Below are 22819 nucleotides of genomic sequence, written 5' to 3'. Positions count from 1 at the left end.
TGAAGCTGAACCACTAGCCATGAACATAGGCCAGGGCCTCAGCCGTTCCTTGCCCTGCATGTCGTAAATGGCATATAGCAAGTTTACGTTTCTCCTCAGACGATTTAAATTAATTTTTTGGGGTCTTTTTACTGAACTTTGGCTTTTAGGATTTTACACGCCCTCTACTATCACACTGGGCATCGGCCTTCACAGATGACGTTGATGTCATTTCATCGTCTATGTCATGGCTAGTGGCAGCAGCTTCAGCACTAGGAGGAAGTGGTTCTTCTTGATCTTTCCCTATTTTCTCCTCAAAATATTTGTTCTCCATTATTTTTTGGGAGTTATATGAGACAAGAGGGGTAATTCCAAGTTGATCGCAGCAGGATTTTTTTTAGCAGTTGGGCAAAACCATGTGCACTGCAGGGGAGGCTGATATAACATGTGCAAAAAGAGTTAGATTTGGGTGGGTTATTTTGTTTCTGTGCAGAGTAAATACTGGATGCTTTATTTTTACACTGCAAATTAGATTGCAGATTGAACACACCCCACCCAAATCTAACTCTCTCTGCACATGTTATATCTGCCTCTCCTGCAGTGCACATGGTTTTGCCCAACTGCTAAAAAAAATCCTGCTGCGATCAACTTGGAATTACCCCCAATATGCGTCACAGGAATGACTGGAATTACTGATGACACAGGACACTACCACTGGTCTGATGCAGACCAACAGGTTGTTATAATTGTTATACTGCAGCAGTGGATATATATATATATATAGCAGCAGCATATATCGTCACTGGAATTACTGATGACACAGGACACTACCACTGGTCTGATGCAGCCCAACAGGTTGTTATAATTGTTATACTGCAGCAGTGGATATATATAGCAGCAGCATATATTGTCACTGGAATTACTGATGACACAGGACACTACCACTGGTCTGCACAACACAGCACCACTTTATACACCTACACTGGATATATGGCAGCAGAGAACACCAACACTGTGAATGGCTGGACTGATACAGCACAATACACTGACTACACCGGACTGGTCTGCACAACACAGCACCACTTTACAGCTACACTGGATGTATCTGCCTGGACTGAGCAGCACAACACTTGCCATCCCACTTTCCCGCCCCAACACACAGACACTGAGCACACTGAAGACACGTCCTCTCACTCTCAAAGACTGGAGTGAAAATGGCCGCGACGCGCGGCTCCTTATATGGAATCCAAATCCTGTGAGAATCTGACAGCGGGATTATGACATTTTGCCGCGTTCGGGTTTCCGAGTCAAGAGGGAAAATCTGAGCCTGGCTCGGGGCCGGACTCGGAAGGCAAAGTTCGGTAGGGACCGGTTCTCTGAGAACCGAACCAGCTCATCTCTAATATGTATGTATGTGTGTGTGTATATATATATATATATATATATGACAAGAATTACTCTCCCACTGCGCTATTTCAAATAAAACAATAAATTAATAAATTTTATGGCTGCCTGTATCCTCTAAGTTCCCTGTTAGGAGGAACTAAATGTGTGAAAATATGAAACCAAATAGAGGAAATGGCACCAAGGGAGTTATATCAACGCCCTACCTAAAAACGGACCCTTACAGTACTCTCCGGATAAATTACGTCAGATAACAAATACTAACATAAAAATTTATTAAAACAACACATAAACCCGACACAAATGTTCATAAGTATACAGAGTTGATACATTTACATTTGTCGCACAATTTGAACAATCAGTTTGTAGTGATGAGGAAAAAGCGTAGATATATCACTACGATTTCCTCCTTCTCCTTATTGTAGATTCGGAGGTAACATCAGATAATAGATAGATAAATAACCCAACGCGTTTCTTCTTGTTCCAAGACTTCATCAGGGGTAAAATCTACAATTGTAGAATAAAAAGTCAAAACAAATACATAGCAATAAGCATCTTACACTCACATATAACATGACATATTGGTATCAAAAGAACATGGCATAGCAACATGAGGAGGAAAACAGAATAAATAACATGAAGAAAGAGGAAAAAAGAGAACCAAAAAGCAAAGGTTGTGAAAAACATACCTCTTCATTTCAGAACATATTGTCAGCACATAAAAGGTCATTCAAAGATGTATGAACAAAGTTTCAATATTTCAATGGGACTTGATTGATACAGCGAGGACCATACCTAATTAAAAAACGTTTAATAACATTTATTAATTAAAGGACACTTTTTGTTCAATTAGGCAGAGATTGGGATTAATCCGATGGAACGGCACATACCTCATATATCATCAGCTTGAGTCTGACATTCAGATATTCGAATATGGGGAAGATTCATATGTGTATAGAATCTAACTGGTTCACAAGCATAAGGAACCTAATAAATTGATTAATTGGGTATTAATTCTAAGAACACCTATGAGTTCATAAATAGACCCCTATCTTATTTTGACACCCATAATTATAAAAATTCTGGTATCATTAATGTCTGATCACTAATGAACAGATCACATGACTAACCCGTGTGGTTTCTATATATGATACAGAACAAAGCCACAGAATTGGCTATAACAAACACCAATGTTACCACTATACAACAATCCTCTACTAAATGATCTGATTATAACCAGCCATTTATTCATATTTGGAAAACCCAGGACTAATTGTATTAACCATCAGTATAGTGAACTCACATGATATCTTTATTAGGGAAACCCATACTTTATGGACGGTATCACTGATCTATGATCGAATAATTCAAACAAATTACTCAAAGTGCTACCCACACGGGGTGTAGTTCATTAGTGCCAATCATTAAAGACATCTCTATAATATAGCACATTCCTCATCGGTCAGCAGCTTGAACCTGACACTCAGAGACTCAGGAGTGAAGGCAATTCAAATGGGTATAATGTCTAACCAATTTAGAACACGTGGTAGACCTGGTAAATTAATTGGGTTGATATCAATTAGACCATCCATTAAAGTACCAGTATGGTACAAAGAGTTCCCACCCCATGGAGAAACAAATACTCCTTTCACTTAGTAAGGGGAAGATCTATTAACTATAAAAATTATATAAGTGAGTGTATAACTCATACAACTTAGTTTCATATTCATGAATAAATCTGTCATATTTATATAGTGAATATATATAATTAGTGCATATCATATACTCTTTAAAAAATTACATTTATAAATGATTAGTGGTTAACCAGTCAATTAAATACATATAGTTGGTACAAAATGTATACTAATAAATGGGACCACTTTCAAAGTTGATGTTTCAGCAGATAATATACTATTGTAAAAACAAAAGCAAAACCTTACCCTCCAGTAGTGCAGTGCTGACAGCCAAGTCTCTGTATAATGAGGCATTGGACCTGATAACCACCCTTTAGAAAGGGAAAAGTGATTACATCACTTCCCTTGCAAAGTGATTGGTGCTCTATATATATGCTCCATTTACTATATTAGAATGGAGATTACTTAACCAAAAGTGCATAGATTTATAATTTTCAAATAATCAAACTAAGTGTATTAACGGTATTATTATGAGAATAACTCCTTAGGAGGAAATACCTAATTGATTAATATTACCCATAATGCTCTTCACTGTCTCTGGTTACGATTTAGGGAAACCAAACCTGGCTAAATGCCAGGAATGATGTTGGACACACCCCATCTCATTTAACTCAGTTTCATGTCCTAGATATTGGACGGATCCCCTGTGGGTAATTCCCCTTGATCGTATTGCATGACGCTGGAGCGAGACTGTTTGCGCTCCAGCGCCATGTCAATTGCGTTCCACAAACTCAAATACAGGCTGAATCGGGTCACGTGTTCCCGACACGTGATCGGGACATCTGTATCTTATTCTAGTCCGGTGACATGGAACGCTTGTATTCCAGCTCCACGCTGGTCTGCGTTCCACGAACCCGGAAATGCCATCTATTGGTCTCTTCCGATCACGTGATCGTAAGCATGTGATCGGAGCTACGACCCGCTATTAACAGGCCGGGACTGCTGACTTACTGATGTTTCCTGATCATCAGTTGGATGATGTTAAAACACTATTTACGTGTCAATAAGGGTGCCTTCTATCTGACCATAATTAAAAGTACTATGGACACAAAGACATCACCGCGCTGCTATATACTCTGATCATTTATGAACAAATGATATTTGTAGACAAAGAAATATACACACATCTGGTGTATATAAACATGGATATAGATAAGTGTGATGTTAAACCGGTATATGCTAATAATATTTTAAATATTTGATGAAAATGCCCCAAACTAAATTAATAAATAAAACATAATAATAAATAAAATAATAATAAAAATAAATAAATAAAAATAAAAATAAATATAAATAAAAAAATAAAATAAAATAATAATAATAATAAAAATGAATATAAATAAAAATATAGATATATATACAGAAATGAACATAAACCTAAAAATAAGAATATTGATGAAAAAATTATAAATAATAAACAAAGAAATAAATATAATAAAATAAATAAATATAAATAAAATAAATAAATAATAAATAAAATAAAAATAATTGTCTGATCTTTATATAAATAAATTAAGTCCTTGTATGGTTAAACATGTACATGAGTGTATATATACTGGAAACGTGATGTATGTAAAAAAAAATGAATGAGATGAAGAGTTATCAACTTGAAAATGGCCCCACTTGTACACGTCTATATGTCAAGTGGTAAAATGTAATAACCAATGATAAATACACCTGGGAAATCTTATGATTTTTAAAGATCATCTGACATTCAATTCCTCTACGTGCACATGATATATAATGAAACTACGTTACATTAGTATGAAAATTCAGTACTGGCCATTAACTACACTGACAATATCTCCATCTCTACACACTAGATACACTTTATCTACTTCAAAGGAACGCTATCATATCGATATTCTCATTCAACCCTTTCGGTATAAGTGTATTTAAAGTATAAATCCAGATTTCCTCTTTCTTCATGTTATTTATTCTGTTTTCCTCCTAATGTTGCTATGTCATGTTCTTTTGATACCAATATGTCATGTTATATGTGAGTGTAAGATGCTTATTGCTATGTATTTGTTTTGACTTATTATACTACAATTGTAGATATTACCCCTGATGAAGTCTTGGAACAAGACAAAACGCGTTGGGTTATTTATCTATCTATTATCTGGTGTTACCTCCGAATCTACAATAAGGAGAAGGAGGAAATCGTAGTGATATATCTACGCTTTTTCCTCATCACTACAAACTGATTGTTCAAATTGTGCGACAAATGTAAATGTATCAACTCTGTATACTTATGAACATTTGTGTCGGGTTTATATGTTGTTTTAATAAATTTTTATGTTAGCATTTGTTATCTGACGTAATTTATCCAGAGAGTCAGTGGCGTAACTAGAAATTTTTCTCCCTCAAGCCAAAAAATTCTCCCCCCCCCCCCCCCCCATAATTGGCACTAGGAAAGGGACAAACATGTGCGCGGCGCCAAAAAGGGGCGTGGTTTTGTTTAAATGGGCGCGGCTTCGCATAAAGAGGCGTGGCATTGCAGGAATGGACTACCTTATACCCCAGTTTTGCAACCTGCACGCCCAGACGTTAGCCACCACAGGAAAGAAAAATAATCCTGATTCATGCCCCTTCCATTATTTGTCATTTTTCCTCCTTATAGTAATGCCCAGTATACATTATGCCACATACTGCAAAGGCCCTCAGACATTATGCCACACACAATAATGCACATGACACAATATGCACACACCGTAATGCCCCCGACACATTATGCCACACACCGTAATGTCTATGACACATTATGACAGGAATCGCAATGCCCGTTATACATTATGCTACACACTGCAATGCCCCTGATACATTATAGCACATACCACAATGCCCATGATATAGTATACCACACCGCAATGTCCGTGATACATTATGACACACACCGCAATGTCCGTGATACATTATGACACACACTGCAATGAACCTGAGACATTATACCACATACCACAATGCCCATGATATAGTATACCACACACCGCAATGTCCGTGATACATTATGACACACACCGCAATGCCCGTTATACATTATGCCACACTGCAATGACCCTGAGACATTATACCACATACCACAATGCCCGTGATATAGTATACAGACACCGTAATGCCTGACACATTATGCCACACACCGCAATTCCCATTATACATTATGCCACACACTGCAATGACCCTGAGACATTATACCACATACCACAATGCCCGTGATCTAGTATACCATACACCGTAATGCCTGTGACACATACCGCAATGCCCGTTATAACCTATGCCACACTGCAATGCCCCTGAGACATTATACCACATACCACAATGCCCGTGATATAGTTTGCCACACACCGTAATGCCTGTGACACATTCTGACACACACCGCAATGTCCGTGATACATTATGCCACACACCGTAATGCCCATTACACATTAAGTCCTACATTAAGGCTTCTAATTACTTTTAAATTACCTGCTCGTTGCCAGGGGTTTCATGCTCTTGGTTCCATGCACGGTGCCAGGGGTTTTCATGCATGTCAATCTGCTCTAAATCAGTGGCGGCGCCCCCGCAGCCCCTCGCCCCCAAGCCACCGCGAGGGCTGCGGGGGCAGTAGTTACGCCACTGCAGAGAGTACTGTAAGGGTCCGTTTTTAGGTAGGGCATTGATATAACTCCCTTGGTGCCATTTCCTCTATTTCGTTTCATATATATATATATATATATATATACTCATAATTATTTTTATTTTATTATTTTTGCCAATTATTTTTTGGTAATGAATGGTTTAATTAACACTTTCTCCCCAAAACACCAGAATGAATGTAAGAAAGATGGTTAAGGGGAGGGGACACGACTTTCAGTAGACAGATAGTCACATCCTCACCTCAGTGATGTCAGTGGGAATTTCCCACTGTTATGTGGGACACTGTCTGATCCTGCGGAACTCCATCAGCGGCAGGGACGTGCAGGCAGGGGAGGCAGTGCCTCCCCTGTCATAATGATTACAATAATACAAAGAAGATACTAATAACACTACTTTGTATTATTTTAATCATTTTCAACCTGACAATGCAGCTAAATCTCTATGGGAGGCAGAGAGAGCCTCCCAGTGACAATAATAAAGTGTCTGAAGAGGGGGGCGGGGCCAAATCGCGGGATGGAAAAGACCATTGAAAAACTAGTGGAAAGCGGCACCAGCACAATTGCCTCATTGACAGGGGCTGTGCCTTTAGCTCAAATCAAGGCACACCCCTGTCAATCATTGGACAGCGGCAGGGGGTGGGCTGGAACGAACGAGCAGAGGGTCAGATGCTCCCCCCTCCCCCCCCCTCCGGCCAGATGCATTTATGGAATAGTATACTCTTACTAAGGGGGACGAATTAAACGAACGCCCCCCCTAGCAGAGTCCGTCCTTCATTACCTCTGAGATAACGCAGCCCTCCTCCCACCACTTCCTAGTTCCATGCACAACACAGCAGCAGCCGACGGACAGCATAATCATTCAAAAGAGCTGTTCGCTCTCTCCACAATCCTGCACTGAACTGGCTTGGCTTAGGTCGCGTCCTTTCCCTTATCTTTATTTTACTACCAGCGTTCAGCTCTTTTGAATGATTGATTATGCTGTTGTAGGCTAACGCTGTGTTGTGCACAGAAGTCGGAAGTGGAGGGAGGACGGCTGCACTTGTCTACTCACATGGACCAGAGGACCACAGAACAGGTGATTGCAGGGTTGCTCGGAGCAAAAAACACATATTGCCCTATAGCAGTGGTTCTCAAACTCGGTCCTCAGGACCCCACACGATGCATGTTTTGCAGGTAACCCAGCAGGTGCACAGGTGTATTAATTACTCACTGACATTTTAAAAGGTCCACAGATGGAGTTAATTATGTCACTTGTGATTCTGTGAGGAGACCTGCAAAACATGCACCGTGTGGGGTCCTGAGGACCGAATTTGAGAACCTGTGCCCTATAGGTTACTTCTTTACCCTGCACATTGAGGGTATCTATCTATCTATCTATCTATCTATCTATCTATCTATCTATCTATCTATCTATCTATCTATCTATCTATCTATCTATCTATCCTGTCTGTCTGCCACAATGTGTAAAAAGGGGGACCGGCTGCCTTAATGTGTAAAATGGAGACGCTGTCTGCCGTAATTGTAAAAAGGGACACTGTCTGCGGTAATGTGTAAAATGGGGACGCTGTCTGCCGTAATGTGTAAAAAAGGGGGCGCTGTCTGCCGTAATGTGTAAAAAAGGGGACGCTGTCTGCCGTTATGTGTAAAAAGGGGGCATGTCTGCCGTAATGTGTAAAAATGGGACGCTGTCTTCCATTATGTGTAAAAAGCGGACGCTGTCTGCCGTTATGTGTAAAAAAGGGGACGCTGTCTGCCGTAATGTGTAAAAAGGGGAATCTGTCCGCCGTAATGTGTGAGAGTGACTCTGTTGCTGTAATGTGTAAAAAGAGGACACTGTCTGCCGTAATGTGTAAAAAGGGGGACGCTGTCTGCTGTTATGTGTAAAAATGGGACGCTGTCTGCCGTTATGTGTAAAAAGGGGATGCTGTCTGCCGTAATGGGTAAAAATGGGACGCTGTCTGCCGTTATGTGTAAAAAGGGTGCGCTGTCTGCCGTAATGTGTAAAAATGGGACGCTGTCTGCCGTAATGTGTAAAAAGCGGACACTGTCTGCCGTTATGTGTAAAAAAGGGGACGCTGTCAGCCATAATGTGTAAAAAGGGGACGCTGTCTGCCGTAATGTGTAAAAAATGGGGGACTGTCTGCTGTAATGTGTAAAAAGGGGACGCTGTCTGCCGTAATGTGTAAAAAGGGGAATCTGTCCTCCGTAATGTGTAAAAGAGTGACTCTGTTGCGGTAATGTGTAAAAAGGGAACGCTGTCTGCCATAATGTGTAAAAAGGGGAATCTGTCCGCTGTAATGTGTAAAAGGGGCTCTACCTGGTGTAGCGGTGCTACTGTGCGGCGTAATTTGAATAATGGAGACTACTGTGCACCTTTATATGAATTGGTATTATTTTGTGGCCACGCCCCTATATTTTTGGCGCGCGCCTACGGCGCGCACTCCCCCTATTTTACATAGAGGGGTGGGGGGCTCCGATGCCGTTTCTTGTACACAGCGCTAAAATGAGTCTAGTTACGGCACTGTTGCTGGGGTACAATGGTTCTGTGTCTCTTTACATTGAAGTGGGTGATAGTGATATATCCATCTACTGCTGCAAGTACAGTAAGTGCAGGGACATGTGAACAAACTGTACAGATGGTGCAATAAATGAAACAATAGTAGATGTAGATTAATAATACTTTAGGACAGGGGTGTCCAAACTTTTTGCAAAGAGGGCCAGATTCGGTGAGGTCAAAATGTGTGGGGGCCGACCATTCCGCCTGACATTCTTTGAACCATTAATCACCTCAGAAGACTAACAAATAACTTGTCTTACCTGCTCTAATGTGAAGGGTGATGCCCCCAGTGCTGCCAGATGCACAAATGCCCCAAGTGCTGCCAGATGCACATTATATATCCCCACAGTGCTGCCAGATACACAAATGCCCATAGTGCTGCCAGATGCACAAATGCCCCCATTGCTGCCAGACGCACAAATGCCCCCAGTGCTGCCAGACGCACAAATGCCCCCAGTGCTGCCAGACGCACAAATGCCCCCAGTGCTGCCAGACGCACAAATGCCCCCAGTGCTGTCAGATACACATTATATACCCCCAGTGCTGTCAGATACATAAATAATGCCCCCCAGTGCTGTCAGATACACAAATGCCCCCCCCCCAGTGCTGCCAGATGCACAAATGCCCCCAGTGCTGTCAGATACACATTATATACCCCCACAGTGCTGTCAGATGCACAAATGCCCCCAGTGCTGCCAGATGCACAAATGCCCCTAGTGCTGCCAGATGCACAAATGCCCCCAGTGCTGCCAGATGCACAAATGCCCCCAGTGTCCCCATTTTACACAGCGCGGCAGGCAGGTGTCCCCATTTTACACAGCGCGGCAGGCAGGTGTCCCCATTTTACACAGCACGGCAGGCAGGTGTCCCCATTTTACACAGCACGGAAGGCTGGTATCCCCATTTTACACAGTACGCAGGCAGGTGCCCCCATTTTACACAGTACGCAGGCAGGTATCCCCATTTTACACAGCACGGCAGGCAGATATCCCCATTTTACACAGCACGGCAGGCAGATATCCCCATTTTACACAGCACGTAGGCAGATGCCCCCATATTACACAGTACGCAGGCAGATGCCCCCATATTACACAGTACGCAGGCAGGTGCCCCCATATTACACAGTACGCAGGCAGGTGCCCCCATATTACACAGTACGCAGGCAGGTGCCCCCATATTACACAGTGTGGCAGGCAGGTATCCCCATAGGCAGGTGCCCCCATATTACACAGTGTGGCAGGCAGGTGTCCCCATAGGCAGGTGCCCCCATATTACACAGTGTGGCAGGCAGGTATCCCCATAGGCAGGTGCCCCCATATTACACAGTGTGGCAGGCAGGTGTCCCTATATTACACAGTGTGGCAGGCAGGTGTCCCCATAGGCAGGTGCCCCCATATTACACAGTGTGGCAGGCAGGTATCCCCATAGGCAGGTGCCCCCATTTTACACAGTGCGGCAGCGGCAGGCAGGTTTCAAGCTGAGGAGAAGGAAGGGGGAGAGGGGGGGGGGGAGAGAGAGAATACTTACGTGACGTTTTCCCGCTCTTCGGTCCCGCCGCCTCACGTCCCTCGCGCCGGCTGCCTCCTCCTGTCCTTCTTGCTTCTCCTTCTCGCCTCTCCCGAGCGCTCCTGCTTGGGGAACGGGGCTTTGCGGAATGACGCGTTTGCGTCGTGACGTCACGCCGCAATGCGTCATTCCGCGAAACTCCGCCCCCCGAGCAGGAGCGCTCGGGAGAGCGAGAAGGAGTAACTAAGTGCCGCGGCGCCCGCCCCTAGAAACGGCACTGGGTTGCGGGCCGGGTAAAATGTGTGCACGGGCCGCGTTTGGTCCGCGGGCCGGACTTTGGACATGCCTGCTTTAGGATGATGGCCTTTTTTTTTTAATTGCCAAGACCTTATAAGAGTCATAAAAATTAAACATTACAATTAATGCCCCATTAATTCCACAAATAGTGCTTTCATTCTGTCATGGTTTTATATTTATTGCACAGGTTTTTTTTTTTATAGCTCCTGCACAAGCCAGGCACTGATTCCTGGAGAAGGGCGGAGGATTTGGGAGCTGCTGCCAAGTTCAGCTCGTAGAGCATTTGCAGCCATGTGGAGGCAAGGTGGCTTCACTTATTCAGAGTTGCATTCTTCACAATTGAATTGCGATCACATCGGTGCCCGCCATTAACATGTTGGGTGGCCTTGACCTGTGCCGGGCGGCCCCCAGCATTGAAGCAATAGCAGTTGCAGTTTTGCTATTTTAGCAAAACTGCAACAATGCTGAATAAGGCCCCTAGTATAACACCTCCTGTCATAGCTTCTAGGAAACCTCTGGCTGTAACGGAAAATTACTTCCCCATCGCTGTTTATATACATGTGCTGCTGCTCAGTTTAGCCAGTGGCTCCCCAGGCATTTACCTCACCGCACATCACTGGTCAGCGGTCAGCCACAGAACACAGCACGGCAGGCAGATATCCCCATTTTACACAGCACGTAGGCAGATGCCCCCATATTACACAGTACGCAGGCAGATGCCCCCATATTACACAGTACGCAGGCAGGTGCCCCCATATTACACAGTACGCAGGCAGGTGCCCCCATATTACACAGTACGCAGGCAGGTGCCCCCATATTACACAGTGTGGCAGGCAGGTATCCCCATAGGCAGGTGCCCCCATATTACACAGTGTGGCAGGCAGGTGTCCCCATAGGCAGGTGCCCCCATATTACACAGTGTGGCAGGCAGGTATCCCCATAGGCAGGTGCCCCCATATTACACAGTGTGGCAGGCAGGTGTCCCTATATTACACAGTGTGGCAGGCAGGTGTCCCCATAGGCAGGTGCCCCCATATTACACAGTGTGGCAGGCAGGTGTCCCCATAGGCAGGTGCCCCCATATTACACAGTGTGGCAGACAGGTGTCCCCATAGGCAGGTGCCCCCATATTACACAGTGTGGCAGGCAGGTGCCCCCATATTACACAGTGTGGCAGGCAGGTATCCCCATAGGCAGGTGCCCCCATATTACACAGTGTGGCAGGCAGGTATCCCCATAGGCAGGTGCCCCCATATTACACAGTGTGGCAGGCAGGTGTCCCCATAGGCAGGTGCCCCCATATTACACAGTGTGGCAGGCAGGTGTCCCCATAGGCAGGTGCCCCCATATTACACAGTGTGGCAGGCAGGTGTCCCCATAGGCAGGTGCCCCCATATTACACAGTGTGGCAGGCAGGTGTCCCCATAGGCAGGTGCCCCCATATTACACAGTGTGGCAGGCAGGTGTCCCCATAGGCAGGTGCCCCCATATTACACAGTGTGGCAGGCAGGTGTCCCCATAGGCAGGTGCCCCCATATTATTGTTTATATACATGTTTATATACTTCAAGTTCTGTGTGTGTGTTGGCAGGCGGGAGGATAGCGCAGGACGAGCGGGCGTGAGGGCATGAGGGAGCATGGTGTAACATCAGCACATCACACTGCGGCCAGGAACACAGCACAGGGCGGCCAGGAGCGCAGGGCGGGCAGGAGGGAGTGCGGTGTGACGTCAGCACGTCACATCGCAAGCTAGCCGGTGCTGGACGGGGCTGTGTCTCGGCAGCACGACCGTCCATTACCCCCAGGAATTTCATTTTTACCCCATTTGGGGTAATTTACCACTGTTGCCTGACCACTGGGCTAGAGTTTACCTCTTGGACATTACTAGTTAATACAACAGTGGCACATGAAAAACATATGTTTATTATGAGCAGGGATAGCTCCAAGTTTGAAAAAAATGTGGTCTCGATGGCTTCATTCTCCTCTATACAGGGTATATAATATATTTCTTATTTCTGCAGCCTGGTACACAGGATTCCACAGGGAAACATCGGGGGTGTAGAGTGGATCTGGATCCAGAGTCACCAACAGGTAAAGCTTTAGCTGTCCCAGGATGCATAGGGGCTTCCTCTATAACCCCGCCTCCAGGCACTGAGAGCTCAGTTTTGAGGTGGTGCCTGCAGCAGTAGGTCACTGAACAGGGGGGCTGCGCTGAGCAGCCCTGAAAGCTTTTCAATTTGAAGAAAGAGTATTTGCTTTTGAGCTGGCAGCACTGTATGTCACTGTGACATTCAGTGCTGCAGGTCCATCACCTCCCAAGTGGCGCTGCACACTCCCGTTGACCTGGTTCCGGGTACCTGCAGCGGAGACGTCCCGACTTAGGCACGGTCGCAGACTGCTCTCCAGGATCGCGTGGCAGCTACAAGGAGGAGGAAAGAGTGTCACCTAGGCGTGACACTCATATATTGTATGAGTATTCTGCTATATCCTCTTGTCTGAGACTGCGCTGTGATATATATATTTCCAGTGCAGCTTTATTGTCAAAATAATTTCTGCATTGCATGTGACTGTGTACCTGTATCTGCTGTGTGGTTTCACTTTCAGTGTTTCCCAGATATTACTGTCACTATATTGTGTACCCTGTGTTAGTTGCGTCTGGGTCAAATAATGTAGTTGTGCAGAGTTTATCTATATAATTATATAAGTAGATTACTTCTGTGTTACAGTCACATTGGCTTACATAAACATGTCTAGGAACTCTGTATCTTGTGCTGCAGAGTGTGTATCTTCTCCTGAAGAGTCTATTCCATGTACTCAGGACTTTAATATACTGTCTCACCCTCCTGAATCCGAACCCCTATAGGTGGATTCTATTAGGGGAATGATATCCCAGATTTAGTCTTGGATAGCTCAAAATGAGACTGAAACACAGGTTTTGAAAAAGTCTGTTGAGGTTTTGAGGTATTAAGCTCCCACTACCTCATCAAATACCCCAATTGTATACCCTAAAAAGCGTGATCTTGCCCAGATAATGCAAGCTGACACGGATACAGACTCTGATACAGGGGATAGTGATGGGGATATGCAGGGAGGAGATGCATTCCTTGCTAAGGGGGTGCAACTCACGATTGAGGCTATTAGGGACATTTTACACATTATTGATAAGGTACCTGATCAAGTAGAGGGGGCTTACTTTACTGACAATAAGAAATCCTCCCTTACATTCCCTGCGTCTAAGGAACTAAACGCATTGTTAGAAAAAGGGTTCTCATTGCTTTTCCTTTCCCTGAGAAGTACAGGAAAAAGTGGGAAACCCCGCCTGTAGCAGATGCTTCTGTATCTAGGTTGTCAAAGAAGGTGGTTTTACCTGTCCCTGGGTCCACAGCTTTAAAAGAGCCGGCGGACCACAAAATTGAGACTACGCTCAAATCACTATACACAGCTACTGGCGTAGCTTTAAGACCCATTATTGTCTGTGCGTGGATTTCTAAAGCCATAGTAAAGTGGTCAGGCACATTACTAAAGAAATTGGATTCTATGGATGGAATTGAATTGTTTTTACAGAGAAGAATTCCAAGAATAGGCGCAGTAAAACCACCAGGTGCAGCTGAACTAAGTGCTAGAGGGGTAATCCACAACCACTCAATTACATAGGATACAGATTGGAAGCACACAGAACAATTAGCGCACTTAGAGGTACCATGTGATCATTTGACAAATGAATAGTAATTAAAGCACAAATCACCCTTGTTTTTCTTATGACTTGAATGCTTCGACTTTGATCTTAATCCAGCATCCAAATATTGAATCTAGAAAACAGGTGTTCTTGCCACATAGATTGCATAAGTGTAGAAGGAACACACATAAACGAATATAGTGTAGTATTTCTTTGAAAACACCATTAATTCCAAATTCCAAATGTGCACTTACAAACGTAAGAGAATTCACAGCATATAGAAGGTCGAAAATGCTCTCAGCTGATTGGATCTTCTCACAATCGATCTTTCCACATCAAGCTACAAGAACAAAACCTCTAATCCCTGGACATTTTGCAGTGTACCCAAGTATAGAGAGATAGAAATAATAGTGCAGTAGTTCTTGGTTAAAAGTAACAACATTTAATACTAGTTGCACTTACAAACACAAAAGATATGAAAGCATATATAGGACTCCAAGTAGACAAACTGCGGACAGACAGGGTTCCTATCATCTTCCCAGATGGAGCAATAGTGGAAGAAGGGGAATGGAGTCCGGAATTCCAATCCCGCCGGTCGTAAATCCTGGTGTCCGTCTGTATCTGGAGTCTGTATATCGAAGCGGGACTATTGATATACAGACTCCAGATACAGACGGACACCAGGACTTACGACCGGCGGGATTGGAATTCCGGACTCCATTCCCCTTCTTCCACTATTGCTCCATCTGGGAAGGTGATAGGAACCCTGTCTGTCCGCAGTTTGTCTACTTGGAGTCCTATATATGCTTTCATATCTTTTGTGTTTGTAAGTGCAACTAGTATTAAATGTTGTTACTTTTAACCAAGAACTACTGCACTATTATTTCTATCTCTCTATACTTGGGTACACTGCAAAATGTCCAGGGATTAGAGGTTTTGTTCTTGTAGCTTGATGTGGAAAGATCGATTGTGAGAAGATCCAATCAGCTGAGAGCATTTTCGACCTTCTATATGCTGTGAATTCTCTTACGTTTGTAAGTGCACATTTGGAATTTGGAATTAATGGTGTTTTCAAAGAAATACTACACTATATTCGTTTATGTGTGTTCCTTCTACACTTATGCAATCTATGTGGCAAGAACACCTGTTTTCTAGATTCAATATTTGGATGCTGGATTAAGATCAAAGTCAAAGCATTCAAGTCATAAGAAAAACAAGGGTGATTTGTGCTTTAATTATGATCACATGGTACCTCTAAGTGCGCTAATTGTTCTGAATTGTTTTTACGTCACATACAGGATTCTGCTGGTTTCATGGTGGAGGCCATGAAGGACCTTGGCCATCTTAATGCGAGGGCTTCTTCCATGGCTGTCTCGGCACGCAAGGGACTCTGGCTGTGCCAATGGTCTGCGGATGCGGAATCCAAGAAAAGTATTGAGAACCTGCCCTTCAGGTCAGGCTCTGTTTCGGGAAGCATTAGATGCGTGGATCTCCACGGCAACTGCGGGTAAGTCAACCTTCCTTTCCTCAGCAACACCGCCGACTAGGAAATCTTATCCTACGTCTACTACTCTGTCCTTTCGGACCGCGAAAGTTAAAAAGTCCAAACTCCCTTCCACTTTATTTAGAGGAGGTCGGGGTAAATCCAGAAAACCTGCTCCAACAGGTTCCCAGGAACAGAAACCTGGTTCTGCTTCCTCAAACTCCTCGGCATGACGGTGGACCTCCCAGCCTGGAAATCAGGCAGGTGAGACCAAGACTCAGATAATTCAGACATGTCTGGGCGTCATCATGCCTAGACCCCATGGTACTAGATATTGTTACCCAGGAGTATAAAATGGAGTTTCAAGAACTCCCACCTCACAAATTCTTCAAATCAGGCTTACCAACTTTGCTGACAGAAAGTGCTATCCTACAAGCCATTAAAAAATTGCTAAAGTCCAATGTCATTGTTCCAGTTCCACCTCACCTAACAAACAAGGGTTATTACGCAAACCTGTTTGTGGTACCGGAACCGGATGATAATTTCAGGCCAATATTGAACCCTTATTTGAGGAAATTCAAATTCAAGATGGAGTCTCTGAGCGCAGTGATCTCAGGTCTGGAGGAGGTGGAAATTCTGGTATCCCTAGATATCAAGGATGCATACCTTCACATTCCGATCTGGCCGCCTCACCAGGCTTATCTAAGATTTGCGCTGCTTTACTGTCATTATCAGTCCCAGGCACTGCTGTTTGGCCACTCCACGGCACCGAGGATGTTCACCAAGGTCATGGCGGAGATTATGCTACTCCTCCGCAGGCAACGTGTGAACATAATTCCTTATCTGGACGATCTGCTGATAAAAGCGTCTTCCAGAGAGAAGCTGTTACAGAGCATTGCTCTCTCAACTCTACTACTCCAGGATCATGGATGGATCCTGAATCTTCTAAAGTCGCATTTGGAGCCGACAAGGAGACTGTCCTTCCTGGCGATGATCTTCGACACGGAAGTACAGAGGGTGTTTCTGCCAGCGGAGAAAGCATTGGTGATACAAACAATGGTCCGGGCTGTTGGCTCATCAGTGCATTCTCCTTCTGGGGAAGATGGTTGCCTCCTACGAGGCTCTACAGTATGGAAGATTTCATGCACGGTCTTTCCAACTGGATCTCCTGGACAAATGGTCGGGATCTCATCTTCACATGCACCAGAAGTTACGTCTGTCACCGAAAGCCAGAATCTCACTTAACTGGTGGCTGCAAACTTCTCACCTACTAGAGGGCCGCAGGTTCGGGATTCAGAATTTAATTCTCCTAACCACGGATGCAAGTCTCAGAGGTTGTCGTGCAGTCACCCAAGGGGAAAACTTACAAGGAAGGTGGTCAAGTCTGGAATCCATCCTTCCAATAAACATTCTGGAACTAAGGGCCGTGTACAACGGTCTTCTACAAGCGGCACATCTTCGGAAAGATGACTCCATTCAGATTCAGTCAGACAATGTAATGACAGTGGCCTACACAAACCGACAAGGCGGAACGAAGAGCAGAGCTGCAGTATCAGAGGTAACAAGAGTTATCCTCTGGGCAGAAAAGCATGCGGTGGTCAGCAATCTTCATTCCGGGAGTGGACAACTGGGAAGCGGACTTCCTCAGCAGACACGATCTCCATCCAGGAGAGTGGGGCCTCCACTCGGAGGTGTTCACGGAGGTGACAAGTCTTTGGAGCGTACCTCAAATAGACATGATGGCCTCCCACCTCAACAAGAAGCTTCGGAGGTACTGTTCCAGCTCGAGAGACCCACAGGCCCTGGTAACTCCGTGGGTAGTCAAGTCAGTGTATGTGTTCCCTCTACTTCCACTCAGCCCAAGGATTCTCAAGCTAATAAAAAGAACAAGAGTTCAGGTGATCCTCATTGCTCCGGACTGGCCAAGAAGGGCTTGGTACGTGGATCTTCTGGAGTTACTGCTGGAAGATCCAAGGCCTCTTCCTCTTCGTGAGAACCTTCTGCAGCAGGGGCCGTTCGCTTATCAAGACTTACCACGGCTAAGTTTGACGGCATGGAGGTTGAACGTCAGATCTTAGCTCGGAAGGGCATGCTGAACAAGGTTATTCCTACCCTGATACAGGCTCAGAAAGGAGTAGCGTCTAAACATTACCATCGAATTTGGAAAAAGTACATGTCTTGGTGTGAATCCAAGAAGTTTCCTACCCTGGAGTTTCAACGAGGGCGGTTTCTTCTCTTTCTTTAAGCAGGTGTAGATGTGGGTCTGCGTTTGGGCTCCATAAAAGTCCAGATTTCGGCCTTGTCCATTTTCATCCAGAAACAATTAGCTGTCCTCCCTGAGGTTCAGACTTTCTTGGAAGGGGTTCTGCACATACAACCTTCCTTTGTGCCTCCTATGGCACCTTGGAATCTTAATGTGGTGCTGCAGTTCCAGCAGTCGGATTGGTTCGAACCTTTACAGGAGATTGATGTCAAATTTCTTACTTGGAAGGCGGTCACACTATTGGCATTGGCATCTGCTAGATGTGTGTCGGAATTGGGGGCATTGTCCTGCAAAAGCCCCTAATTGATTTTCCATGAAGATACAGCTGAGCTTAGGACGCGTCAGCAATTTCTTCCGAAGGTTGTGTCGGCTTTTCATATCAACCAACCTATTGTGGTGCCAGTGGCTACTGACTCCTCCATTACTTCAAAATCCTTGGATGTTGTAAGGGCTTTGAAGATTTATGTGAAGATAACTTCTCGTCACAGAAAGTCGGGTGCTCTGTTTGTCCTTTATGATTCCAACAAGGTTGGGTGTCCTGCTTTTAAGCAGATGATTTCTCGCTGGATCAGGTTTTTATCCAGCATGCTTATTCTACGGCAGGTTTGCCGTATCCAAAATCTGTTAAGGCCCACTCTACTCGTAAAGTGGGTTCTTCCTGGGCGGCGGCCCGGGGTGTCTCAGCTTTACAGCTTTGCCGAGCGGCTACTTGGTCAGGATAGAACATGTTTGCTAAGTTCTACAAGTTCGATACTTTGGTCTCTGAGGACCTAACATTTGGTAAATCGGTTCTGCAGGAGCCTCCACGCTCTCCCTCCCATACTGGGAGCTTTGGTACATCCCCATGGTACTAATGTGGACCCCAGCATCCTCTAGGACGTAAGAGAAAATAGGATTTTAATTACCTACCGGTAAATCCTTTTCTCGTAGTCCATAGAGGATGCTGGGCACACGCCCAGTGCTTCGTTTTCCTGCATTTGTTATTTAGTTAAGTACTGCATTGTTACTTGGTTAAGTACTGCATTGTTATTTGGTTAAGTACCGTTGTTCAACCGTTGCTGACTTGTTTCTGTTGTTAAGTGTGAGCTGGTGTGAATTTCACCACTATCTGTGTATTTCCTTCTCTTGAAGTATGTCCGTCTCCTCGAGCACAGTTTCTAGACTGAGTCTGGTAGGAGGGGCATAGAGGGAGAAGCAGCCCACACTATTAAACTCTTAAAGTGCCCATGGCTCCCAAGGGACCCGTCTATACTCCATGGTACTGATGAGGACCCCAGCATCCTCTACGGACTACGAGAAAAGGATTTACCGGTAGGTAATTAAAATCCTATTTTGTCTGGCTAACATACTCGTACTGTATAAGCCCATTGTTTACATTTTGTAATGTCTAACAGAAAGTGAAGCAAATCAGCAGAAACTCCTGCAAAATGCAAAGCATGCTCCGCGGATTTCTCAGAGGGGGAATGATTGCACGAGGGCCTCTGTACTGATTGTCATGCACCTCCCAGTCAATCCGCAGCCCAGGGCCGGTGCTAGGGTGTTCGGCGCCCCCCTGCAAACTATAAAATTGCGCCCTCCCATATTCCGTTGGCGTGCGCCGGGAAAAGGGGTGTGGTCTCACAAGTAAGGGGCATGGCCACACAATAGTACCCCCATTTAAAATTACGCCACAATGTAGCACAATCTTATTAATCTTATACGTAATGCCCCACCCGTAGTAGTAGCGTCCTTTTATGTAATGCACCCCAGTAGTAGTAGCACCCTTATACATAATGCACTCACAGTAGTAGTAGCATCCTTATACATAATGCCCCCAGTAGTAGTAGCATCCTTATACATAGTGCCCCCCCAGTAGTAGTAGCATCCTTATACATAATGCACCCAGAGTAGTAGTAGCATCCTTATACGTAGTGCACCCCCAGTAGTAGATGCTTCCTTATATACGTAATGCCCCCCCCAGTAGTAGAAGCGTCCTTATACGTAGTGTACCCCCAGTAGTAGAAGCGTCCTTGTACGTAATTCCCCCCTAGTAGTAGTAGCGTCCTTATACGTAATGCCCCCCCACAGTACTAGTAGCGTCCTTATACGTAATGCCCCCCCCAGTAGTAGCATCTTTACATGTAATGCCCCCCCCATAGTAGTAGCGTCCTTATGCATAATGCCCCCCCAGTAGTAGCATCCTTATACGTAATGCCCCCCCAGTAATAGTAGCGTCCTTATATATAATGCCCCCAAGTAGTAGTAGCGTTCTTATACGTAATGCCCCCCCCCAGCAGTAGTAGCGTCCTTATACGTAGTGCACCCCCAGTAGTAAAAGCGTCCTTATACGTAATTCCCCCTAATAGTAGTATCGTCCATATACGTAATGCCCCACAGTAGTAGTAGCGTCCTTATACATAATGCACCCCCAGTAGAAGCCTCCTTATATGTAATTCCCCCGTAGTAGTAGTAGCGTCCTTATAAGTAATGCCCCCCCCAGCAGTAGTAGCGTTGTTACGCGTAATGCCCCCCCTGTAGTAGCGTCCTTATACGTAATGCACCCTCCCAGTAGTAGTAGCGTCGTTACGCGTAAAGCCCCCCCTGTAGTAGTAGCATCCTTATACGTAGTGCACCCACAGTAGTAGTAACATCCTTATACGTAATTCCCCCCTAGTAGTAGTATCGTCCTTATAAATAATGGCCACCCCAGTAGTAGCGTAGTTTCACGTAATGCCCCCCTGTAGTAGTAGCGTCCTTATACGTAATGCCCCCCCAGTAGTAGTATCGTCCTTGCATGTAATGGCCTCCCCCAGTAGTAGCGTCATTATACGTAATGCCCCCCCAATACTAGCAACCATAAAGTGCGCGTACGCAGACATACCTCACACACACAATTCACACATATATACACACACATACACACCCACCCACCATATGCACACATACACACTCACCATATATATATATACACACACACACACACACCACTTACCTAAGCCAGTCTCCCTCTGTACTGCAGCCTGGTCAGTGTAGCTCCGCCCCTTCTGGCCCGTTTAGCCCCGCCCCCTTTCGGGACGGTTAGCTCCGCCCCCTTCTGTCCCATACTCAGCCCGTCAGCCGCTGTCACACGGGGAGGGGAGGCAGGAGGTTTTTCATTCAGCAGGCGCTGCTGCCAGTGACTGTCATACCGTGACAGTCACAGCAGCAGCAGGGGGACAGGACGGCGCAGCAGTGAAGGGATTCAGAGCAGGGGGAGCGCCTCTCTGTCCCAGCGCCTCCCTGCACTGCATCCCTTTGCTGAGCGGGTAGCGCCGGGCCTGCCGCAGCCCCTGCTCCCTAGTCAGGAGCCACCATGGGCAGCTTTCACTACCCTGCTGGGTACTCTGGTGGAATGCCTTGTGCCCCCTATGGGGCCACCTGTGACATTACCACCACAAATTATTTCTATGGTAAACTCGCCTTGGGCGGAAAATTTGTCTAACCAACTGTAGCAACGAAACCAGTCTCCGGTTAGATAGGTATCAGGTCCCTCTAAGCGGACTGCTTCCTCGTCACAGTCTACAAACCCCTCAGAAGTCTCATCTGACATCCGCCGGTGGATTCTCATGTCACCTGCCTAGTGGTGTCATCCACTCTGCCTGTCACCACTGTCATCTCACTGAGGGCGCTGACAGATAAAAGTGTTAAAGTGTACCTGAAATCTGTATATTCCCTTACAGGGGCTATTCATAGACCCACTATAGCTGCCTCTTCGGCTGCAAAAGGTATTAAGTGGTGGGTTCAGGTGTTAGAGGAGGAGCTTCCCGAGGATGTTCCTGACAATGCCAGACAATACCTGTCTTATATTACCACCGCTTTTTATTATATTCAAGAGGCATCCTCTGAGCCGGGAGTTATGGCAGCCAAGGCGTCGCCTAGGTCTGTCCTGGCACACAGCATACTGTGGTTGAGGTCATGGAAAGTGGACTTGGACTCCAAGAACTTTGGAAGTCCTCCCCTTCACTGGGGACATTTTGTTTGGGAAAGACCTAAATAAAATTGTGTCTGAACTGGCAGCTGCTAAGACCATTTACTCCCAACTACTAATCCTTCTACACAGAAGGCAAACTGTACCACTTTTCATTCCTTTCGTCCACAACTGAAAGCGAAAGGTCAGACATACCCGAGACAATCTCGTGCTCCCAAAACCTTAAAGCCCAAGGCGTAGCAGTCTTAGGTAGCCTGTCAGCCTGCTGCAAAACATGACAAGCCTGCTGCATAATGGGTCAGGCCTCCCCCTGGGGGACTCCAGGGTGGGAGGCCGACTTCTGCAGTTCGCTCAGGTCTGGCTTACGAGCACTTCAGATG

The 22819-nt window shown here is 45.4% G+C and overlaps 1 long non-coding RNA gene across 1 annotated transcript; it reads right to left on the bottom strand.

The window, feature by feature from the left end:
• Window positions 1-1683: 1683 nt before the first annotated feature.
• LOC134956697 (uncharacterized) lies at window positions 1684-2330 on the bottom strand. The gene is made up of 3 exons (XR_010186100.1): window positions 2274-2330; window positions 2073-2178; window positions 1684-1890 (listed from the first exon to the last, which is right to left on the bottom strand). It is a non-coding gene; the product is annotated as an uncharacterized LOC134956697 (long non-coding RNA).
• Between the last annotated feature and the right edge of the window lie 20489 nt (window positions 2331-22819).

The sequence above is a fragment of the Pseudophryne corroboree genome, chromosome 9 (genome assembly GCF_028390025.1).
Source record: "Pseudophryne corroboree isolate aPseCor3 chromosome 9, aPseCor3.hap2, whole genome shotgun sequence".
NCBI lineage: Eukaryota > Metazoa > Chordata > Amphibia > Anura > Myobatrachidae > Pseudophryne > Pseudophryne corroboree.
This window is presented reverse-complemented; position numbering and strand designations above follow the sequence as displayed.